Source organism: Thunnus maccoyii, chromosome 16 (genome assembly GCF_910596095.1).
Source record: "Thunnus maccoyii chromosome 16, fThuMac1.1, whole genome shotgun sequence".
Lineage (NCBI taxonomy): Eukaryota > Metazoa > Chordata > Actinopteri > Scombriformes > Scombridae > Thunnus > Thunnus maccoyii.
In genome coordinates, this window is record NC_056548.1 from 26,627,528 (window position 1) to 26,641,039 (window position 13,512).

Below are 13,512 nucleotides of genomic sequence, written 5' to 3' on the forward strand. Positions count from 1 at the left end.
AAAAATATCTTTTTTTTTTATCTGTGTGTTTATTAGCAGGAGTCAGGACACCAACCAACACCTCTAAAGCTCTCATAAATGGAAAGAAATGTAAAAAACAAAATGTGTGCTTTTAGGGGAGGTATGTGTCAGAACTATTTCTTAAGAAACCCATCTGCTGAGTTCTCTTAACAGATTGGTCTAAATATACTTTTGAAATTGAGAATGGTATTATTATTACTCACTGTAGATGAGTTATGAATGAGAGAAGTGGGAGTATATGAAATTTAGCACAGCTCCACAGATAGTTCTGGAGTGGTAAATGTGCCTTGAGCAATAAGACACTTGCTCAGAAACATGTCATTTCCCATGCGTGTTATTACGCAAGATCTTTGTGCTTTTAGACACCACATCATTGCATCTGAAAAGGTTGAAATCAGGCGTGTTAAAAGTGTTTATGTTGTAATTTTTAATGTCTGGTAGGGACCACTTTTCCCATAGTTTAGGAGATGACCAGTAAAGCAAGTCCACTTCTATTACTACCTTCCACTTCCAGCCAGTGTTCGAAATGACCATTTTGACTCACCTGTCAAGGGGACTGGTAGATGAAAAAAATCACAGGCCAACCATATGATAAATTGCGTTTTTGTGTCACATATACATTTGTTTCAGTACATTTCATTGAGATAATAGTATAAGTATTATGTTGAATACAAACTTAAAGAAGAGGCCAGGGCAAAATTTGAAGCAAAATTATTTTTAAATCAAATCAAGTGTATTTGTAGAGCACATTTAAAAACAACTGTAGTTGTACAGAGTTTTACATGCGTAACTACAGTTATTGTGATTGTGTTCTGAACACTTCTAAAATGCGGTCGACCTACGCTCAACACTGTACCTGAACGCCTCCTGTGTAGACACACAGACGGAGCACTCGCTGCTGCTGCTGCTCTGCTAAACGTGCTGCTCACACTATGCTCTCTGTGTAGACACAGTGTCAGACCATCTCGAGCGCTGCTACTGTTTAGACGCGTGTAAAAACACATATGGTGCATGTGTCTACACTATAAAGGGACAAACATGAGTAATTTCCTCCGAGCCATCATGCCAGATATTTTATTACATGACTATTTTGGTACAAACATTTACCTGCCAGTGTGGCGGATAGCCTTCAGGGATTTACTTGCCAAACAGAAAATGTACCCGCATTTTTGTGCTTGGCGGGTGTTAATTTTGGACCCTGCCTCCAGCACTTCTGTGCTGGGTCTCCGGCTATAGCATGGATTGCCAGATACAGTTGGTAGGCACAGGTTTTGGTGTCTGTACAGGCATGATGGTACCAAACCTAGCAAAGACTTGAAAAAGCCACACAGCTGTTTTTTGCCAATAAATAGTTCCAGCATAAAAATCACAAGATGTAGTTTTTACATTTCTCTTTGTGTACACATTAGACAAACTAGATACAACCTCAAGCCAGCTGTTTCCCCTTGCTTTCATTCCTTATGCTAAGCTAGAGTAACTACGTCTCTTCTCCAGATCCATACTTAATGCACAGACATGAGATGGGTGTCAGTCTTCTCATTTCACTTTCAGAAAGAGGGTAATGAGCATATTTCCAAAGAACTATTCCATAAGGAAGGAAGGAAGAGATAGAAGGAGGGATGGCAAGATGTTTGGGACAGTACCAAACCTGCAGCTCTGTTTTCACACTATACAAATGTACCTTTACTGCTTTTGTGGATGCATCATGAGACTTAGTCCATCCTCTCTAGCAAGAGAGGGAGAGAAAGAGAGAGATGTGTTCATTTCATTAGAAGGAGAGGACAACAGAGAGAGGGAGAGAAGAGAAAGAGGGGAGAGACAGGCACATTACCCACTCAAAGCCCTAAACCCCCTCAAGGACTCGGCTAGTTGAAACAAATTGTGCAAAACGTGACAGAGAGACTCACCCCGACTTTCATGGAGAAATCCAGCCTAAGCCATCTGCTTAAAAAGGTGAAAAGCTCATTAAAATTCAAATAAGCAAAAGAAGGGAAAAAAAAAAACACGATGAGAGGAGAAGGAGGAGGAAAAAAGACAGAGAAAGAGGGATTAAAAGTGGCTAGTTTCTCCCCCATTCAGAGGGGTAAAGAGGCAGTTTAGCAGGAGAGCAGCTGTGGGGGGAAGAGCACCAGCAGTTATCTCTCAAACCAGTCAAGACGCTCATAAAGAAGCCAGAGGGGAAGAGCAGAATATTCCAGTCTGTAGGTGTGTTTCCATCCACCTGTTTTTACGTGCATTTTCTATTTGTGCATAAAAAAAAAACCTGAGTGGAAACACTGAAAATTCGAAAAAATCTTGAAATATTGCAAAAAGTGCAATGGAAACAGATTCAGCGAATAAATGATGATGTATAGAAATCATGTGACTTAAATGTCACTCAAGCTTCCACTCCACTGGAGAGACAAAAAATGGCAGCAGACGAAAACATCAGGCATGATGTCATGGAGACTGCAACATACCTTGAAATAATACAAGAAACAAACATAAATGCCATATTAAATGGGAGACAGCAACAAAACGCCAATGAAACATTGCATCCTCTTCTTCTGCAGTGGTCTAGTGGGACCTGGCTGGAGAATTAGCCCACCTACCGCTTATCTTGATGAACCAACTAATATCCACATAACGGTAATGGATGGAAACGTGCATAAATTCACATTTTCTTTTGCTGATTTCCTGAAGATTTGGTTAAAATTTCCGATTTTACGTGTGACAAGAACTCCTAGCAGATGTCCTGCCTTCCTTGAGGTCACTGTTTGTAGAACTAGAACCCTGTACCTCAGTGCTTGACGGCAGGTACTCACCAACAACCAGCAGGTGCTAAAATTAACCACGAGTCAACAGCTGAAAAAGATGACAGCATGTAGAAAACAAACATTTCTCTAATTTGACATGTGGTATGTTGCAGACGAAATAAGACACACAGCTGTTCATTTTCCAGTACTGTTTGGGTTGGCTTCTGTATTGTAGCCAGTAGGTCTGTTTGGATATGACGGCGCATAGTCCATCTTGATGCTTACAATATACACTCATAGTGTCAAGGTAACATCAAATCCATACTGGCAAGTTAACATATGCATGCGTCATGGAGTATGGAAGACTGTGTGTTTGGAAATATCCGAAATTCAGCTTTACTCCTCTTAGTTTGGACCAACACTGTAGCCATTAAACCTTTCCAAGACAAGCTGAGTTTATTTGTATGACATAACGAAGAAAAATACAAAATTTAGATGTAATAAAAGACCAAATCCAGTTGCCTTTGACTCAGTACTTGACTCAGTACTTGTAGATATTGTACTATACGGGATGGATGCTTCATAGATGAATAAACCCTAATCCTAATGAATTACTAGTATTTGACAGTGAGATGGAAATTAAAGGCATGCTATGCAGGATTTGTCGGGTGTTGTTTGTAAACACAACATTCAAACTTGGCCCCTCCTTCCCGGCTTAACATCTCTCTCTTCTGCTGTCTGTGCCTGTATGCATGAGGGCGGGGCTGAGCTACACACACACACACACACACACACACACACACACAGAGTGGACAGACTTTAGGTTATACCTCACTCATGTCAACTATGACTGCTCGCTGCCGTAAGTGCAACAAAGTCAGGCAGTAAGGAAGACAGTACGAGCAATTTATCAAACAACTGTTGAACAAGCAGAACATTGGCATTATGTCCACCATTTTTGTAGCTTCCTCTTGTCTATGTTGTCTATGTTCTATGTGAGTCCCACACACACACCCTGTGCGCTGTTATTGGCTGGGGGCTACACATTCACTGCCCAAATGTTGAAGCCCAGAAACATCCTGAACACAGCAAAAAAAATAAGAAAATACAGGCAGAGGGCAGAGTCTCTGTTGGTACATACAGCGCCACACACTTGTAGTGAGTCATAAATGATGATTGAGAGGGATTATTTTTGTATGCGTATATACATTGTTTTTTAGGAAAGTCTTGCATAGTATACCTTTAAATAAAATGAGAACCAAAATGAAATAAAATGAAAATACGCAAAATACTATTAAACAAAAGAATGCAGGTTTTGATTCACAGGTATTTAGTGCAGCCATTTGTCACTATACTGAAATCTAACAGCAGCCTTCTGAATGAGCTGTGGTTACAGTATCTGTTTAAGACAGAATAATGGTGACCAGCTGGAGTAATTTTTGTGAAGGATCTCAAAATGTAATATAAAAATAGTAAAAATAAAACATTCATTCATTTCATTTAAAGAGGACTGTCATCTAGTTGATAAAATAATGATGTGATAAATGATTTGATACAACTGGTCCTAATAAATGATTCCAAAGATTCAAATCTGGCTTTGCCAAATGTGTTGTCTCCAAAGCGTACAGTATTAATCATAATATATTAGAAATGCATCTGTCTTCAGATGAATGCATGGGATATCTTGCCAATACTAATCAATAGCACACCAATTCTTGCAAGTCTTTAAGGGGTTCTATTTGTCTGCTGGAATTGTTTTCTGTGCATTTCCCGAAGCCAATTTATTCCCGTTCCTCAGAGAGAAACACTCCTGCTTTTGCTCTATTTATAGCACCATTTCAAAAGTTTGTGTAAAATCTGCCTGACATTTGGACGGAATCTACACTAAATTCATCGGCAGCACTGGACTAGCCGCACAAGAAAGGCTGGCCACATGAGGAAATGCACTCACAGGTAACAATCCTGACTCTGTTTCCCCATTTAGTGCGTTGGAGCAGGACACAGCTCCTCTGAACGTGTCAGCCTGCGGTTTGGCCTGCGCTGTAAAACACTGTGTTTGGGCCTGAACTTCATCAATATTTTACCAGGCTGTTACAACTCTGCCAGGCAGCCGCACAGCACTGCTGTGGACAGCACAGCCACCTGAACCTCTGACAGCACGGCACTTAGGTCAGTAAATGTGCTACGGCTTTATATTTAACACGAGCAATTGGAGGGTGCTAATAACTCTAATACAATCCCAGAGTGTCTGCAGAGCTGCACTCAGGTGTGTGCACTAATTGATTGGCATTGGTCACGTTATTAGCTCGGCATTATTCATATTTATGTGCATAAGTATATTTTTCCCCCTGCGTTTAAATGCTTGCAATATAACAAACTGTAATCCTCTTGTGAAATCAACTCCACATGTGCAGCGTTGGAAGGCTTGAAATTGTAATTGCACAATATTTCTTCATAACAGAATGTGCAATAATTTTCACATTAAAAGCAAAAACATATTAGCGGCTCAATTGGACGTGCACTGCGGCAACTGTAAACTATATTGCTGCAATAACATTTTATGTTTCAAAATTACCCTCGGTATTTCACAATTTCCACATGAAATATGTCCAACTAGCACCTTATTAACACGAGGAGAGGACAGAGGGGTTTATTAATGGAGCCGGAGTGTAATTTGGAGAGAACACGCTCAGCCCTACTCATAATCACCGGGGGATTGAAATATGGCAGGTGGAATTTTCTCTTTGCAAGTCAGACCGAGCTTTTTCTCCAGTAGATTTTTACACCTTTCATTACCTGGTCAGGGAGTTTGAATGTCAGCTCAGAACACGACTGGCGACAACGCTTCGTAATTGGCTCCCAGCAGGTCAAACTACTCGTTTATTCTCAAGCTTTTTCACTTCCATTTGTTCGCCATGTGAAATGGGACACACACACATATTCACACACTTACATGTGCATCAAGCCAAGTTTTTTTTCACCCCCCTAAATTAGAAGATGTGTTCTTGCTCTGTGAGTGCTGGTATTTTTTTTTTTCTCTATATCCATCTGCCAGGTTGCAGAACAGAGAATGTAAAATGGAAATAAAGGAGCAGAAAGCTTTTTTTCAGTTTGTGCGACTTCAGCTGTATTCAGAGCTGAAGAGCAGTTACTGTGGTTGTAGTAAAGCATGCTGTAGACTTATACTTATTCTCAGTATTCACACCATCTTGAGTTGTTTTCGTCTTGTTTTGACCGCTCGTCGTCATTGCTGATTGCACGAGAGGCCACAGACAGGAAGGTGTGTGTTGGTTGTCACAAATGTTTTTGCATCAGTTGACGGTTTAAGGAAAGAATTATTTTGATTTACAGTTCAAAGAAAATCAACCAAATTCTTCACATTTGTGTAAAAAAAGCATCCAAATCAGTGCACTTCTATACATTTTTAAATTCTGTGCAAAGACATTTGATACTGATTACACTGTGGTTGTCTCACATGATAATAACATTCTCAGTTCACTTCAAAAACACAGTTTCACTGTATGTATCATGTACGTCATTGACACAGTATAATTAAACTTTCATCTGATTGTAATCTAAATCAGTAGGAAATCGTGTTTGGCAACAAGGAAAATAATAAAATCAATAAAAATGTTCATGGCACCATATTATACAAATTTTGGTGCATGTACAACAAAAATATGATTGATATATCTTTACTGACTTGCAGCAAAGAATGCAACTCACTTTGAAATGACTGGTTGCTACATACTTATTTCTTTTTATGACTTTTCATCATTTGATCAGATATTTTCTAACTTACAGAAGTTAGATTTTGTTATTTTGTTTGTTATTTTTTCTGTAGCAGCCTCCATTCCTAATCTTGTCTCCTGGACATTAATGATAGCCATCAACGTCGTCGGTAGGCCACGCTGTGTGCACATGCGCCTGTAAATCACCACGGGTAAGAAACAGAACATGAAGAATATCTGAAAGGACCATCTTATGACATGCACACACACTCCCTTTAGGCCACTCACAGCCCCCCCAAAAAGCTTTGATCTCACAAATCCATATCAGGAAAAGAGAAAAGTTAGCAAACAGCCCCCCCACTCCTCTACCTGGACATCCATTCAGTTCCCACCAGCACACATATCAGTGTTCGATTCTCTTCCTCTTCCACAACACTCTTCTGCTTGGCCATGTATTTAATTCACATAAACCATACGTTATTTCATAATCTTTTAAGTTTAAAAGAACAGCTGAATTGTCAGCAGTTTGAGGTTATGACACAACACCTGACATTTTTACTGAGTCTCTACTCCAAACACTGAGTTGTAGCTTGAGAGGAGTCAGGCCAGTTATATCTCAGCTGTTAGCTAGCTAAATTTGCCAGGCTAATTTAGCAAAACAACAGGTAGGCTAATGGCCTAAATACGCCAAGCAGGGACGCGATGCAACATGTCTGCTGCAGCAGAGAGCGTCGATTATAATCAACTGAAGATGCTACACTGATGCTACACCTGGCTACCACATAAAATTGTATTAAGGCGTTGTCTTCACAAAGGAATGTCTAAAGTCATGAAATGACTTTCTTTAATCATCAGCTCTTGTTTTATAATCTATCTGTCTTTAAGAACACTAATTGCTTTGCATGACCGTCAGTATAATTCTCTACAATGACACTGAAATGAGTAATAAAAGGAAATATTTGCATATTTTGGTGTTGTGATATTATTATAAAACGACATTCATCACATAATGACATAACCTATGTTATTTAAATAATCAAAGTAGCCTAAATACCCCAAATGGTCAATAACAAGTCATAAACAATTAACAACCACCGCACTTATGAGTAATTTAATGTCACAACAAAATCGATATGACAAAGTCAACCGCACAATTTCACCTAATCAATTATTAATTTAGACATTTCAACAATGTGTGAAGAAGAAAACATCACCAAGAAACTCGAAGCTACCATTATAGCTTTTTTTAATTTATAATATCACAACGCAAATATATATTTCTCTCTAGGTGTTCCTTCATAAAAACAGAGTAAGGCAACAGGGTAATTAGGCTAAATAGCCTTTAAACAGTAAATAATAACATGTAAAAACAAAAATGAAGAACTACTGTACTTATATTAACAAGCACAGTAGCAGATATAAATTTACCTTGTATTGACAGAGTTGTCATGCTTCAACTTTTCAGACCAGTAAAAGAAACCTGACAAACAGTTACGCAATGGTTCAGTACAGCCACATTTTTTACTTGTTAGCAGGTCTTGGTCACATGCACCTACAGTTGTCTTCTCTTTGGGTCCGGGGCTTTAAACTGGCAACCTTCTGGTCACACACCCTCCAGAGTTAGTTGGGTTAGCAACAAATGTCACAGAGGTGGAATCCTGACAGTTTGGATAAGAAGAAAGAGAAGGGAAGTCATTTTAACTGAAAGGCACACACACACATACACACACACTCTCGCGTAGGATACCTGCATATCACTGAGGAGTGTTTAACACCACCTGACACAGTGCTGTGCAGCCCTTAAAGCCTTGTCAACTAGGGTTTAATTCAGATATTTAACTAAGTCCAGTTGGAGTGGAGAGGAACACACACTCACACTCACACACTCACACACACATAAAGGCACGGGTAGTTTTGACAAACTCAAATATGATGACACCTTTTTAATCTGACAGAGCAATTTGACAGGCTGTGTGTGTGTGTGTGTGTGTGTGTGTATATGTGCCAGCTGTCTCGCTCTACCTCTGCTTTCACACACGCTTTTTTCTGTCGTTTTTTTCCCAACTGACTTTTTTTTTCTTTGTTTGTTCTCTGTCTCACTGTCTCTGTCTTTCACACACAGATGGTTACATGTGCACATGTGTGTAAGTAGCTCTCTCCCTCTCTCTCTCTCTCACACACACACACACACACACGCGCGCGCGCGCCCGGTTTTAATTTGATTATGACACACAACAGAGAATAATTAATACACATTATTTCAAACGGGATGTGCCATATATGCAGAGTAAGGAAATGAGAAAACACACACATAATGAAAAAAAAAAATCATTTTCAAGAGAGCGTGTTTGAATCTTATGTAAACATTATTCACATGGACACACACACACAGACATCTTCAATAAATAATGACTGAGCACAGTGGTGTGTCCCTAAAATATTTACCATATGCTTATTTATCTTCCAAATGAAACTGCACAAAGACTTAACAAAGAGCTAGGGCACGGTGTCTGTGTGTGTGCGTGTGTGTGTGAGTGTGTGTGTGTGTGTTTGATATAACAGCCTGTACTTTAGAGGCATTACAGCGCCCGCTGCTCTTGTTTTTTTGCGTTGTTTCAATAAAGCTGGGAGGCCTCTCGGATGGAGCGCTGGCCTTTTTGAAGTGGTAATTACTCTGGTTTGTATCGCTGCTCGCTCTCTCTCCCTCTGTCTCTCACTACCTCTCTTGCCCTCTGTATCCTGTGTGCTTTTGGCTAGTTTCGGTTTAGGTGTTATTGTGTGTGCGCCTGTGTTCACACAGCACAGTCCTGATGCATTTTTAATAGGCCTGTAAGGATGTGGACGGACACACACACACACACACTTTTAGTTTTGAACTGTGTGTTGGATAAGTTACTTGAAAAATGTAACTAGTTACTCATTACTCAGTGGAGAGATAATTAAGTAATGTTACCTTACTAGGTACTCCACAGCAGAATTAATTAAATGTTTACTTACGTTAATTTACATTACATAGCTGTGCTCCATCAAATGTGCCTTGTAACATCTTAAAGGAAGCTACAGTACATCTTCATGTCACATTTTTTGGAAGGCGTAAATCTGATTTGCAGGAGCTGCTTCCCTCTTTCCTCCTGCAGCTACTGCACCAAGCTACTGTACATCCCACACTGAACACATGGAGATGAAACTGATATCAAGCCTACTGGGAAGACAGTAAACCAACAACGCCCCAAAATGTCAAAGTAACAGAGTGTTACTGAGATTAGTGGGTGTAAAAAAATGAATTTAACATTTGAATCTCTTAAAGTTACTCAGTAATGAGTTACATCCCAGCACTGGTCTTGATTGTGTTTCACCACAATTCATTATCCCCTCTGCACCAGGGGGAACTAGCACTGATCAATCGGCCACTGATTGATTTTACGTCTGACCGGCTCAGACCAGAACTGGTAGGTGTCTGTGACTATAAAGCCGATGGTATTAACTGATCTGGTGTTGCACTACAGCTGCACTGAATAGTGAGAACATCAGTAGGTGAACATGCAGACAAGAAACCCAATTATTGAGAGTAACCAGGTTATGTTACCTTACACCGATTATACTCAAAATCTCTGTATACATGCGCTTCTCCATAGTCAGGTTTCTCTCCCACCATGACCTCCCCCAGACGGTCACCTGGCTGCCAAAGAGAACAGGTCAGTCGGCCTCTTTACATAATCTCGGATGCAAATGGGAATTTCCCTGAGAGCTTCCCCGTTTTCATCGCAGATCATTTTAATACAAAATTAAGCTTCAACAAGCATGTAGAACAGAAAGTTTTTGCTGTCTCCAGGCTGTTAATTATATCAAACTAAAGAAAATCAGTATCGGCAGGTCAAGCTTTTAAAAAATTGGCAATCGGAATCAAGCAAGAAAAATGCAATCAGTGCATCTTTACTCTGAATTTCACACTTGCTGTGTGTGTATTTGAGTGTGAATGTGTGTGTGTGTGTGTGCCTCATTTTCTCCTTCCTCTCCTTCCTCCATCCACTTCTTCTAAACGACGCTCTACCTTTCCTCTGTAAATCCAGCATCCTGGACACAAACCAGACACCGAGAGCAAAAACAACCGAGACATGAAGGCTGGAAAAGAGAGAGCGGGGCAGAGAGACATAGAGAGACACAAAGAGAGAGAGAGAGAGAGAGAGTTTTAGCCATTAATAGAGCATAAAAAGGCAAAGCGGCATCTCATGTGCTTCTTAGCATTTTCAAAATCCCTTTTTGCGATTTTCGCCTCGTCGCCTCTCTCTGCTGCGTTAATCACTTTGCATGCACTCATTTAAATATTAAATTTTTCTTTAATCATCAAAGCCAGTGAGCATCATGCATATTCATATCATCTTACCCCCCCCCCTCCTCCTCCTCCTCCTCCATCCCTCCATCCCCTGGATCTCAGGTTCATTACTCTGCCGCGCAGCCATTAGCAACTTCCCTAATCACACAGTTTACACACACGGCCCATGTATGTGCACGCACACACATACGCACACATGCAGACACACACACGCACACACACACGCACACGCACAGCTAGCCACTAGCGCTAACCAGTGCTAATCCACTAACTAGACTAAAACACACAGGCATCCCTCCAGTCTAAACTGAGTGAGCAGACTTGTCATCCATCCCGGCTGCTAGATGGCTGGAGCTGGGAGTATTTGTCAAGAGGCTCGACGAAACCCTCATTTGCATAATGACTTTGTAGTTCTGCATTAATAAAATTTGCATATGAAGCCGTGTTAATTACTCCTGATCAGCCTTTTTTGCATTCATGCATGGTAATTTTCGGCGACTTGCGAAAATTGATGTCCTGGCGTCAGGGATGAGATTGGTGGAAGAGGCTCTGAGTGTGTGTGTGTGTGTGTGTGTGCGCGTGTGTGAGAGAGAATGAGGATGAAGGCAGGGCGGAGATGATGAAGGCGTGTATGTGTGTGTGTGTGTGTGTGTGTGTGTTTGGGGGGGGGTTATCGAGGCAGAATAGATGGCAGATTGGTATGGTTTGTTTTTCAGGCAGCGTCTCTCTTTCGATGTCTGGCCATAACTTTTATGAAATCTCCTTTAATTGCTGAGAGTAAAAGGAGAGGCTTTTCAGTAAAATCCCCTCCTAATTTTGTCGTACAACACACACACACACACACACGCGCGCGTGCGCACACACACACAAACACGCAGTCACACGTACTCAGAGGCTGGCTGGCAGCCATTTGTGAATCTATTGTTTACTCTCAGTTCTTCATTTCAAACAGAGACTTTATTTTGCTTTCAGCCTCTCAAACTGTGCCGGGTTTGATCAAGATTGGATAATATTCACAGCATTTTAAAGATGATAATTAGGTTCTAATAAGAATATTATTTCCTTTTTTCTGTCTTTCAGATGCCTCTTTTTAGGAATCTGTGTGCGTGTGTGTGTGTGTGTGTGTGTATGCTCTGTATGGAGGAACATTATGGTTTAGAAACAGATTTCTTTTTTGATACAACACCCCCCAAATAGAACTACATCTGATCAGATTTATTGCCATATGATTCACATTGTATTTAATATTCCTCTGGAGGACCCCCGCAGGTCCCTGGACCCCACTTTGAGAACCACTTGGTTTAGCAGCTACTGAGACATGACGTCTGCTTTGCTGTTTGGCTTTTAATAGCTTTGGAAAATCATCTTTCCTTTGATGAAAATGGCATCTAAGTGAGCGAAGGTTGATTTTAGAAGCTTTTCATTTATTTAAAGCTTTTCCCTCAAGGACGAGCTCATTTGAATTCCCCAACAGGGACGATCAGGTTTAACCAACCTCCTGCTAAACCCAGTTAGAGAGTTTCTTCATGGTCCCTCCAGAGTTCAGGTATTTATTCATGGAATTTATTTTGGCATTTTGCTTGTGGTTTTGGCACAGGGCTTTGAATGTACTGTATGGGTCATATGTGTTTTTCTTAGATGCGCAAAAATCTAGCAAAATGGAGAGCCTTGGTGAAAGGGAGAGAGAATGTGTGTGTTTTTCTTGGTGGTCTCTGATTCATTTCGAATGCAACAACAGAATTAAAGCCAGAAGCTATTAGCAGCATGGAGAGTCCGGGGAGCCGGCCAACGCAAAGGCATTTCCAACCGGATGGACATGAATCACAGGCAGCCATGAATAAAGGTTTTTTAAGTGGTAATACTGAAAATTCCTGTTTTTTGTTTGTTTTCTCTCCATTTTTAGTCAGGAGAGCTCATGAGAGCTTTCTGTTCCGCTCGGCGTGTCCCACTGATCACCTGTCAATCCGACAGTGTGAAGTCTGTAATCTGTATAGGTGCTGGAGTTGGCGCTCTTTTTGTGTCTTTTTAGCCAAAGTAGCTACCACTGCTAATGCTAACCCCCCCTTAGCTCTCCCTCTTTTCAGTTTTAACTTACTGAAAATGTCAAACATAACTTCCTGTGTTACAGCTAAAATGTACACAAGAATAAAAGTTAAAGTAGTTTTTGAACTAGCTTGGGCTGCATCGTCTGTTTAATTTGGAAAACTTTCTGAAGAGCAAAAGGAAGACAAGACGTTCCTGGGATTTACTATCCATAAGATAAACTTGTATATATTACAACACTTGCTAGTAGAATTTCAACCTTGTGTGATTTATACAACACAAATAACCATTAATGTGTTAGCATACAAAAAGAGACTGTCAAAAGCTAAAAAATCACTGTGCTGTGGATGAATAGAGTACTTTGACATGTTCAAGTATCATTTTTAAAAGCAGATGTAAATTCACATGTCCTGTGTGAAAGATGATGATTTCATTATTAGGTAAATATGAAAAAGAAAGACTTACCAGAAAAGAAAATGTATAAACAACTCTTAAAACCACAATTTCGTAAAAACTAATAGAAATTAGCAAAATTGACATGTATTCTCACGAGTATATCACGAACATTCACTTCAAATGTCATCAGAGCTGTAATAACCGCTCCGAGGGAAATGTAATCTCTGAATAAAGTATAGGTTCCTTGGTGAAT

The 13,512-nt window shown here is 40.2% G+C and overlaps 1 protein-coding gene across 2 annotated transcripts in view; it reads left to right on the top strand.

Moving 5' to 3' along the window:
- The window catches only part of bcl11ba (BAF chromatin remodeling complex subunit BCL11B a), a 51,627-nt gene that overhangs the window by 11,986 nt on the left and 26,129 nt on the right, over positions 1-13,512 (top strand). The gene's annotated exons all lie outside the window — the stretch shown is intronic.